At 33.1% G+C, this 12,500-nt stretch overlaps 1 pseudogene; it reads left to right on the top strand.

Moving 5' to 3' along the window:
* Positions 1-8,329: 8,329 nt before the first annotated feature.
* Positions 8,330-9,263, top strand: LOC130685137 (olfactory receptor 6C2-like; annotated as a pseudogene).
* The last annotated feature ends 3,237 nt before the right edge of the window (positions 9,264-12,500 follow it).

The following is a 12,500-nucleotide window of genomic DNA, read 5'->3' as shown; positions in this document are numbered from 1 at the left end:
ATCAATAATTATCAATGATAAGTTGTCATTGTTCAAAGTGTTGATCAGAATTAGAACTCTGGTAGGAGCTATTTTTTCTATTTTTAAAATGTATTAAAACATGTGAAGTCAATTCTTCAAGAAAAATATCGTCCAATTTATAGTGGGTTTTTATACTGACTTTTGTTCACTTAGCTTCTACAGTTGTTCAGGTTTTTTATCTAGACATAATAGAACAATCATTCCTTCTGCAATTCTACAGTGCAGTGTCTGGTTTGAAACACTAAGGCATTAGAAATGCAAGTGCACGTGCAAAAATCAAACTTTTTGCTCTTGCCCTTACAGGTTCAGAAAATAGGTAAAAAGGAATAATTAATGTTTTATTCAAAGAGGAATAGCAAAATATCACCATTAATCCACTGTTAGTTATTTGAATGTAACCTACATGGCATTTGTAGTTATTCTTAAATGTTTGAGATAAAAGTAATACCACTGTGTTACTTACCATTAGCAGTATATGTTGGGGTAGCCTTTTATTCTCTAGACTACAAGAGCAGGGACCAACCAAAATGAAAGGCAAACACACTCACTGGAAAACAATAGTTAATTTTATAGGCAGGAAACTTATTATAATCTCTCATACTGATTCAAAGCACAAAGCTAAGTGTGACTATTTTAGTAATGCAATTTTCTTCACTGTCACATATATCTGAACACATTGTAGTGTCTATGCCTTGTCATACATAAACTCCTCTTTAATACCAAAAAATTTATAAGATGTGTGCTCAACTAAAGCCCATTTCACCACATTCAGAAAGATTATCATAGCTGAGATGGTTAGCTTGAAACTTGGGAAATATTTGCTGATTTCAAATTATTTAAAAAGGTTCAAGGCTTCTCTACAGGTAGTCTAAGGAGACAGTCTCTAAGGACAGATGAAAAAATACTCAAGAGAACCTACAAAACACAAGTTGGCTTTTGTCTTTATCATAAGAAATAAGCTTATTTTTTCACATAATGATATAAAGTGCTGCTAGGGTTGTCACATTAAAAAAATACTTGTTTCAAGGCAAACATGTAGACACCACAAATTACCAGATTATTTTGGATCATAGATAATAATACATGTAAGATACCGAGATAATTCCTTTGAGGTTTTTTTTTTCATATGTGAACCTACTAGCAGGAAACTGCATATGAATATATAACACAAACACTACTCCTATTTAATTTTTGAAAAGCAACTGTGTTCAATGCTAAGAAAAAAATAGGACTTCTGCATAACATTATGGTTTGAGAATGAATATTTTCTTCAGAGATATATAAATGTGTACCTAAGTTCACCCTTTTGAACCAGCTCTAATTATTACACCTGTCATGTTTGAACATTTACTATGCATGAAGTACTGTGTTAGTTGTTGTGCATACATTATTCAATATAATAATCATAACAAAGTACACATAAACTTTTTTTGCTCTTGAAAAAAAGGAGAACTAGAGGAATCATTTTACTTGCTCACACTCATGACAAAATTTAGAAATCATGGACACAGGATGCAATCAGTCCTTTGATTCCAAAATTTAGTTTACCATTATGCAAAGTTCCAACTAAGTAAATGAATAGTTAGATGACAGGTAGATGATGATACATAGACAGATATTGATAACTGATTGATATACAGAGATTCATGATAGATAAAATATAGATAGATATAGATCATAGTGATGAATATAGAGAGATGATAGATATAGATAATGTGTAGATGATAGATAGAAGAGGAAGTATTCTCTTTGGAAAATATTCAACAATATAATACTGTACCTAAGATATGAGTTCTTAAATTTTTTTAGAATGAAGAAATAAGTATACAATTAAAATATTGACATCCTTATACCACACATGCATAAACATTTTCAAGAAATGAAATAAGTTCATGCAGCAATTTTGAGTATATATTTTAAATTAAAATTTGATTTTTCAATCATATTATTTTATATATTTTAAAGTTTAAAGTACCATACTATTGGAAGAGAGAAATTACAATTGAATATAAACAGAAACACATAAAGTAACACTATATTTCGCACTGAATAACCCCAGAGGTAAAAAGCAAAGAACAAATTTTAAAAATTTAGTGTGTACTTTTTAAAATATCTTGCTCTGATCAAGGACTCTCCATGGGATATACAGTAAAGAGTAAAAGGATAACAAATAAATCTTTAACTTAATTTAGATTCTGTATTATCATTGGTGGAATTGATGGAGTGATTCTGATTTCATTTGTGTGAATTTTAGCACTCAGCAAATTAATAAATGTACTAATACTGGGACATAGGAATTTCACTGTGAAAAAAAAAGTGGGAGCAGGGTGGAGAATCAAATATGAATTGCAGAAGAATACAGTGGTGTTGGATTAGAAGCAGAGGCACCAGTGTAAACTGGTGATTTTTAAATGTTTGTTTTCTAGCAATGTCCTTTGGACGAAAAGCATTTTGCAAGCATCACTATGCTTAAAAACCAAGACAAAAATTTCAAAATGACACAGGAGCCTGCCTGAAGACCAAATCTGCACAACAGAGTGTACCAAAAAGAAAAAGTGACATACAGTGACTGCAATGGGGTATGGTGGGGGGGCGGGGGGTGCTCAATAATATGAGTGAACGTAGTAACCATATTGTTTTTTATGTGAAACCTTCATATGAGCGTATATCAATAAAACCTGAATTAAAAAATAAAAAATTATAACATTAAATACAAAAGAACCATCGTCGTATTACTATATAGATCTTGTTATGGATATGCATGTGTATATGAATGAATGTACAAAGGCAAATGGGAACTCTATAGAATAATTCTCATGCCATATTATTAATGTATAAAGAATGAAAAAATTAAAAGGAGCCATTACTAAACCTCATGTATATGTGAAATAACCCGCAGCCAGTTGCATTCACTCTGGAGAAAGATCAAGTTCTCAAATTTTGCATCATTTTTTCTTGACATTTTACTGACTATATATGTAGGCAAAGATGTTGAGCTTGATCTCCTAGCATATGAGAAAGTAGTGTTGACTATCATTCCATGATATGTTGTTTTTAATTTTTTTTCAAGTTTAGTTGATAGATTGATAAAAAACAGCATTTTATGTAACAGGTGTAAATATATCTCCACAAGATTTTCTGAAGTGATTTTCTCTCTCTCAACCCCTGAGGAGAAACAGCCTAGAGTATGTGGGACAGTTGAAGAGAGGGTGATGGAAAGGAAATATAAGAGGTCAATAGGCTATGAGCAATATTTTGGGGTCAAATGGGTAGCAAAGGAGAAGAGGAGAGCAGAATAAATCAATCATACATGCATTCATAACATCTGTGAAAAATGTCAAGTGAGAGTTCATGAAAGAAAGAGAGTATATTAAGCATGGCAGTGGATGATGAATTGTAGCCTCATTTTTCATTCAAGAGATTTAATCAAATGTTCTTTTCAGCACTAACTACCTCTGGCTTTGAGACTCTCTATATTAGATCCCAGTATGTAGCAGTATGAAACTAGACCACATGTAACCTGACTATCCTCTAGTTAGATACAAATAAAACAAAACTAATATTCTTCTTATAAACATTTTCCTTTAACATAATTTTAAAAATAATTCCATTTGCTTTAATATTCTACATTGGTTGTGAACATTTAAAATGTTGTCATTCTATCCTACCCTCATCTCTTGGTCATCACAGAGTTTTGATTTCCCTTCTTGATAGGTGAATGATTTGGAATTTCTAACAAATTACTCAACCTATTATTTAATATTTTTCAAAATATCAAGTCTAGACCCGTGTAATTGCTACTTCAGTTAGCTCAGGACTCCCTTAATGCCCTTTCTTGTCCAACAGAGAACATGCATTATATGATTCAATCACCTTTTGCTTGTATCATGACCTCCCATTCCTTTTTATTGTCCCAGTATGTTTCCTTGTCCTAGATGGAGTACTGATGCTAATGCAAATAAAGTAAGTCATAAATTATTGGAAGACAATATAGGTAAATATAAGAACAGGATCAGTAAAACCTATTGGAAAATGGCAATAGATTCAGATATGAGAGGGCAAAAGGTAAATATATTTTCCTATATATTAATCAACCTTCCCATATACCAACACCATCATAAGTTATATTAAATGTTGTGAAGAAGACATTAAATAAGTTTTGTAACATATGACACTTACAAAGACTTACTATTCTGAATATATGTAAATACCTAAGAAAAGGGTAAGGAATCACTTTGACTCAAAAACAATGAAAGGGTAGTAATATTCTGCTCATAAATAAAGCATAAATTATCAGTACACATTTGAAAAATTGCTATGCATTAATAGCAATCAAAAAATATGAATTAGAGTAGACAAAAGAATCATCATTTGGATCATTTTGGCAAAGATTTAGTACACTGATGGTACATCTTGATCTTTGTGCTATTAACTCATCTTGCAGTCTCCAAGGATATTCTCCTAACTCCCAGGTGCATTAGTTAGCTTTCACTTGCTTTTATTTTTCTATGTTCATTGTGTTTTACATTCACTAGTGAATTTTATGCAGGGTCACCAAGGACACTTTTTTTAAACCTATTTGATCTATTACAGGTTGCCCAGATAAAGCATCCTCAATCATATCTGTGGTGAAACTTTAAGGGGGCCACTCTGTGAAAAAATTAGGTAAGATCATCAATGTTTCAGAATCAGAGATTTTCTTTTTTGCTTTTGCCTGTTTACTGGCATTTCCGACTATCTAGCTATTCATATTATGCAGTAATAGTTTTTTTCAATTTAGACTCATATTGTAATTCATGATGAATGTTAGACCTAGGGATATAAAAACTGACACATCTGTGCATGCATTTCCACTGCAACCTCAAGGGAAAGTTGAGGAGTATGCCTAGATCATATCCATGTCACAATAATTCCTGCTTAGTTATGAGTTCCACTAAGTATCTGTGTAGATAAGACAAAAACTGAAGCCTGAATGACAAAAGCAACTGAAGAGTAAGTATGTCCAGATTTCTTAAATCAGTTTTTTCTATTCTAAAATTTGGTAAAACATTTAAAATATTTCCTATCACTTCCATAAACATGTCTATTTATATATATGTATTATACATAAACACAGATTTATATAAAAAGAAACACACACATAATATGTTTGGGTGTATTTTTTAGAATTTGGATCATTCATAAGGATAAAAGAAAATCAACTCACTTTTTTAAATGTCACTTCTGTTTCAAAAATATTAATCATGGAAGCAAATGAGGAAATTTCTAAGCCCACTTTATGAATTGGTTAAGTATGTAGACAAAAAAATAGACAAATTTCATGAGCATGTAATGTTAAGATCTATTGCCCCATTGCCAAAACACAAGTGTGTGCATACACACAAACACACAATCTCAATTATATAAATGCATCTCTTCAACTTAATGAAACTTGATTTGACATTTCACCTTGAAAAATCTTGCCTTTCAACCATATACAAAAATCAGTAAGTTGCACCTGCAATATAACTTTTCAAAATGTATGAGAGACATGATTCTCGATAACTAGACAACTGGAATACAAAAGGGTTCATTTACATCCTGGCATAGTACCCAGGATCGGCAGAGACTTTTTCTAGAGGTTACAATAGGGAATGAAGAGAAAGTGACTATAGGTACCAAGGAAGGTGGGCTCTGGTGAACAACAATCCTGTGTTTCTCATCTGAGATACTGCAGATATTTCAAGGGTAGATCTGCAGAACAAGATAGGATAACAGCATTTAGACAAAAGGCTTTGCCCAGGAGCCTGTATCTGTGTTTTCACTCTCTGATAGTGTCTAGAAACTCTGAATGCTGCCTTTTGTGTTACATAGATTCCATCTGAGACCATTTTGTCAAAAAAGGAACCCAGAGGCAAGCCTTCGTTGAAAATAGCTGCCTGATAGCACCCCTTCAAGAATAACTGGATTAAAGTCTAAGTACTTTGCCCTATATATTATCAGTAAAATCAAAGAGAATATTCCAACGCAATGAAGGGCCTTGATAGAGAAAGCTTAGTTAAACATAACACAATGGAAAATTATCATTAGCTCACATCTAGAATGTTTTAAAGACTTCAGTACTTTATACTTACGTTTTATGACCTCTGTTTTTTTAATTGATAAATATACAGCAGAATAAATGAGAAGTCTTGTGACATGTGAGCAGTACAGCTGATAAAATCCCCAGCTTGAGTGACTGTCTTCTGCTACTCAAAACTTGTCCTAAAACATCAGGGAAGCGAGATACTAACTCTTGTACTGAAGGAAGTACCTTCAGTAGTGTTGCATCTTCTACATGAATCTCAGGAGTAAAGAAATTCTGTCAAATAAAATCCTGACATATAAGTCAAGGTTATATCCAGGCCTTTGTTCAGAAATATCTGTGTTTAATTAATATATAGAAAAACTATTATATGCCAGGAAATGTGATAGATCTCAGTATGAGATCTTATATTCAGATTGAGTATAAGAGATTGAGAGTAAAACAGGCCCTGGAAACTATCACAGTTCAATTAAGTGAGAAACAATAAATACACAATATAATACAGCCCTGATATAGGGATGATGGATATAGGAACATGGAAGATGTACCTCGCCTAGTCTGGAGAAACTGAGGTGGTATCTCAGGACTTATTCTAGATGCAATGAGGAAAAATGGACTAAAGTGATGAAAACAGGAGAGAGGAATTCCAGTTAGAGCATGAATGTTTCACCTCAAGTGTGAGATGGAGGTAATCTGAAGGAGGGTAGAAGCATATGGAGTAGAAAACACAGACTTTTTTATAACACGTTGAGTATGTAGAGTCTAAACAGATTGGCCGTTATCTCGATGTGGGCAATAGCATCGAAGGAAGCCTTCCAGATGAGTGGTAATAATTAATTGAAGAAGAATGAAGAAAACACTGATAGTAGGTTAATAAGAGAAGTTGCTAACTATAATTGCTAATTAACCTATTCTTTCATTACAGCAGTTTGTTCTTCATGTATTTTGATGCACTCCTAGAAACATAACAAATTAGAATCTTTATGTTTGCTTAGAGAATCATCTCGGTTATCAGTATGTCATTTCCTTCTGGAAGCTTGTTACGTTTCTTTGGTGGCAATAGTAACATAGTCACTCGAGCATTCTCTTGACTGTGGTGTGCATGGTACTTATTTTTCTGTTTTTTTACTTTTTACCATTCTATGTCATTATATTTGAAGTGGGAGGCTTGCATACAGCATCTAGGTGGGAAAATTTTTTTTTAGCCCATTCTCATAATCTCTATGCTTTAATTAGTTTGGTATGTTATGATCATTTGTGTGAAATGTAATTATTTACGGTTGAACTTCTATCATTTTGGTACTTGATGGACTAAAGTGATGAAAACAGGAGAGAGGAATTCCAGTTCGAGCATGAATGTTTCACCTCCAGTGTGAGATGGAGGGAACCTGAAGGAGGGTAGAAGCATCTGGAATGGAAATTCCAATTCTTTCTTTTGTTTCCTACTCGTTTCTCAACTGAACAGTTTCAGGGCTCCTTTTTAATTAATATAGTATGCTTTTCACTATTTTCTTAAAAGTATGTGTGTATTCTATGAATTATAATAGACAACACTGAAAATTTAGAATCAATATTTTACATCTGGAGGTAGAATATAGAAAATTTACCACTACAGAGAAGCCTTTACCTTTCTTTTTTTATTGTGGTTATCACTTATACTATGTCTATATGTATATTGGAAACTCAGATAGCTATAGCTTTTGTCTTCAAGAATCAGTTTTATGAAAGAATTTGTGTAGAATCGGTGTTTTGATTTGTTTTTAAATGTTTTGTAGAAAACTACAATTTAGGTATATGGTCCTGGAGTTCTCTTTGTAGGATGATTTAAGTATGTATTTTTTCACTTTACAATGTATAGGGCTACATAGATTAGATATCTCATCTTGAATTAACCGTGGAAGATTGTGTCTGTCAAAGAATCAGTTCATTTTGCCTAAGTTTCCAAATCCACTTTTCAGAGCTTTTCAAAATATTTCATGTTCATCTTTTTAATGTCTGTATTATCTGAAATTATGTCATATTTTTCTTTCCTGATAAACTCAATCTTTCCTCTTTTTTTCAGATCAATTATACAGCACTTTTATGCATGTTATTCATCCTTTCTAACTATCAGCTTGTGATTCTATTAATCATGTTTTTCCATTTACTGTTTCAAAAAGGTTTGTGTCATCGTTTCCCTTTTTCTCTTCAGATACTTCCCTTTCGACTTTTTACGTGCCGATTGCCTAAAACATTAAGGCAATAATGAGAAATCACTCAGCAATAACAACATTCATCTCGTTGGGACCTACAGAGGACCCACAGGTGCAAGTTCTGATCTTTATCTTCCTCTTTCTCACCTACATGCTGAGCATTACTGGAAATCTGACCATTATCATTCTTACACTCTTGGATTCTCATCTGAAAACACCTATGTATTTTTTTCTTCGAAATTTCTCCATCTTAGAAATTTCATTCACAACAGTCTGTATTCCTAGATTCCTGTACAGCATGTCAACTGGGGACAATACCATTACTTACAATGCTTGTGAGTGTCAAATATTTTTTTTTTAATTTTTGGGGCCACAGAATTTTTTCTCCTGGCAACCATGTCCTATGACCGCTATGTGGCCATCTGTAAGCCCCTTCATTACATGAGCATCATGAACAGCACAGTCTGTACCATCCTTGTCCTCTTTTGCTGGGTCTCTGGGTTGATGATCATCATCACACCGCTAGGTATGGGTCTCCGGCTGGAATTCTGTGACTCTAATATCATTGATCATTTTGGATGTGATGCGTCTCCTCTTTTTAAGATTTCATGCTCAGATACATGGTTCATAGAACAGGTCGTTATAATCTGTGCAGTACTGACATTCATCATTACACTGATAGGTGTTGTTCTCTCATACATATACATCATCAGGACAATTCTAAGATTCCCTTCTGAGTCACGAAGAAAGAAAGCTTTTTCTACCTGTTCATCTCACATGATTGTTGTTTCCATCACCTATGGAAGCTGTATTTTCATCTACATCAAGCCTTCAGCCAAAGAAGAGATAGACATCAACAAAGGGGTATCCCTGCTCACTACATCTGTTGCCCCTTTGTTGAACCCCTTCATTTATACTTTGAGGAAATAGCAAGTGAAACAGCTTTCAGTGACACAATAAAAAAATTGCATTTCTTTCACAAGTAAGAGCACACTGACTTTAAAAAATCAAATGAAAATGATAGATTTGTTCCTTAACATTTTTTCTCAAAGGCCTAACTAGTTCAGTCAGGTTAACCTTCATTTAATCCTTCATAGCTTGACCTGTGAACCTGCTTGGAGTTTCTTGCTCTCTTTAATATCAATGAAAATTTCCTCTATCATTAAATGAAAATGTTCCAGAAAATAAAATCCTCCTTAATCTCTCACTAAGAATTTCTAATATTACTCTGAAAGAAAATTTTAATGTTAAATATAGCTCTATGATTTTTGGGAAATTATTAGAGCACTTGTTTTGTGAAACTCCTTTAATTCACATGTGCTGAACAAAATAGGAAGAATATTTCATTGTTGTTTTAAGATATTAAGAAGACTAAATTTAAGAAAGAACTCCAAATAGGCATATCAATTAAAATCAAACATATAACCAAAGTAAGAAAATAAATACAAGGAATTCGAAGAAAATTATGATATACAAAATATATAAGCAAGCTAGAATATTTAGAAGATTTAATTCAAGAAATAGGAGAAAAAGACTACAGCTTCCTGATATTAGCATGCAAGCACTCATACAGACATGCACACATACAAACAAAAAATATCAAACAGTATTAAAAATAAGAAGAGGAATTTGCTTCCAGCTCTGCCAAAGCAACTTGTATGAGCCATGTCTTCTGCCTTAAATAATCATAAAACAGAATCAGCTATGTGAGGAAACTTTTGGTAACAAGCAGCTCACAACTGTGTTCCTATAGGTAAGGGAAATGGCAGTAAATGACTCCACAAGTAGTGCTAGCCCAGCAACACAATGAGCTAGACTAACCTCAACATGATTGTCTTTCTGAGTTTACCTGACAAAGATCAGGTCAGCCGAAGTGGTTAGTACCCTCAGGTCAGGAATACACTGAGCTGGGATCTGAGTAGAAGATGTCCCCCATGTATTCTTGGCTGAGGGACTGACTGAACACATGTAAACAAGTGGCAGGCATCCAGTTTAGCAGTGATAAGGCTGAAAGTTCAACAGAGATTCTAGAAGCCAAGCAGTCTGTGGCCTTGGGAGTCTGGGCCCAGTCAAAGTGAAGGACCTTGTTAATATCTCTTCAAACCACAGGCTTTTCCCACTGCAAAAGCCACTTAGGAGTCATTTAGGAGTAAGGACCACATTCAGAGCAAGAGTCAGAAAACTAAGGCCTAAATGTAAATTCCATCCACCACTGGTTCTTGCAAATAATGTTTTATTGGAACATTTCCATTCCATTCATTTGCATACTATCTATGGCTGCTTTTAAATGGCAGAGACATCCTTGCCCAAAAAACTGAAAATTTTTTTGTCTGGCCTTTTACAGACATCTCTCCACCCTTTAATGGAATTTCCTCTTCCATTTTTATTATTTTAAATAATTGAGAAAGAAATGATGAGAGAGATGTTGTGCAGTTAACTTCTCATCATCTACTCAGGCATCTCCAGGGAGTAACTCTTAAAATTGTTGGCTAGCTGAAAGAATTTAATTAGCCCATCCAACTGCAATTACCCTTTTGTTTCTGAATGTACTTCAAAACAAATTTTTAAAGGATGAAGATATGGGATATCTATTTTCTCCATCTGGATCTCACACTAAAAACTAAAGTTAGAGCCACATCAGTGTTTTAAAACAAATAGGTAATTTAGTTGCTGTGTACTTTAATGGGAAATTCCATTTGCTCAGCCCACCAGTTCCTATATTTCTTGAATATCACATCAATCTCCCCTGAAAAAAATTGATTTATTTCCAATTACCAAAGTAGTATATGCCCCAGGTGTGAATTTCAACATAAACTAAAGCCAAAACACTAGCATATATGGTATAACATAGGTTTTAGATCATCTTCCATTTCTTGATGTGTTTATTTTTCAAAGATTATTATAATTCAGTTACTTATACTCCACAATTATAATTTGTAGTTCTTCAATATTTTGTTTAAAATACTGAGATAATAGCAGAGCTTCCTAAACATGTTTAAATAACATACAATGTTATGTTCAGTTGAGGTGTACATAACTGTTTTAAAATCTAATTAAAGTGATTTGTTTTAGGCACAGTTATGGAATCATTTGGTCTAACTCTCCAATTATGCTGACTTAAATGAAACCCTGTCTACACACAAAATTATGAAAGATATTGTTATTTGAAGCTAAAAGGTTTTTCAGTTTCTTGTGTAGTAATAGTTAATTTGAAATGTGGCATACAGGTAGATTTAAGACAGACTGGCATATAACAAAGAGATATAAATCAATTAGATACACCATGATCTCCTGGCCAAGCTCTCATACACGCTCACATACATGCTCCAAAGAAACTATCTCTCTCCTTGTCTCCACCTGTTGCAACATACAATAGTCTTCTCACCAAAAATACTTTCACTGAAACCTATAGAATTCTTTCATATTATAGGTTTCTGAAGACAAAAATATATCATAGCTAAGGAAAGAGAGTCAAAAGAAGTATTTCTATTTCTTTAGGCATAGAAACAGAATTTATCATAACAAAATTGATACTTCACTAAATATCTAAATATCCCTTTAATGCATAAGGATCAACTAAATGAATAAGATTTCTTGGTGACCCTGATTCAAAAGTTATTAAACAATCTATACACTAACTTTAGGGGAAAATTAATTACGAATTTTCAAAGATAAAAAGCTGCACAACAATAATAATCAGGTAACAGGAGATTGAAAATAATGACCCATCTGTGCCTCTCCATTCAGTTGGTTTATTTTTTGTAAATTTACAAATTTGCTTAAAATTTTAGTAAAAATTAGACTATGTACTTACAAATACAGAAATTTCCCAAAATGCACACCTTTATATAACTCCCTTTTTAAATGCTTGGTGCATCTTACTGCAGATTAAAGATATATAGATGAGAAAGAGAGATAATAGAATATGTTATGCTTCTCCACATCTCTCTGTTGATATATTGGTGTGCTTTTTTCAATTTTCTTTCAGTTTGGTTAATTTTTATATTTTCTATCACTAAATCATTTTTGCATATTTTTCTCTTCCCCAAGATAATACAAACCAGCTCATAACCACCTTCAGTCATTCCAGACATCTTTGTTTATTTTACATTATTATATCTTCAACCTTCACACTTTTTACTTTTGTGAGAGTTTCATCATTTGCTCAGGAAGAAAAACAACTGTCAGTATTTTCTCACCATCATATCAGACTTCCCTCAAGT

Source organism: Manis pentadactyla, chromosome 10 (assembly GCF_030020395.1).
Source record: "Manis pentadactyla isolate mManPen7 chromosome 10, mManPen7.hap1, whole genome shotgun sequence".
NCBI lineage: Eukaryota > Metazoa > Chordata > Mammalia > Pholidota > Manidae > Manis > Manis pentadactyla.
Note: the sequence above shows the minus strand (reverse complement) of the source record. Positions and strands in the feature narration are given on the sequence as shown.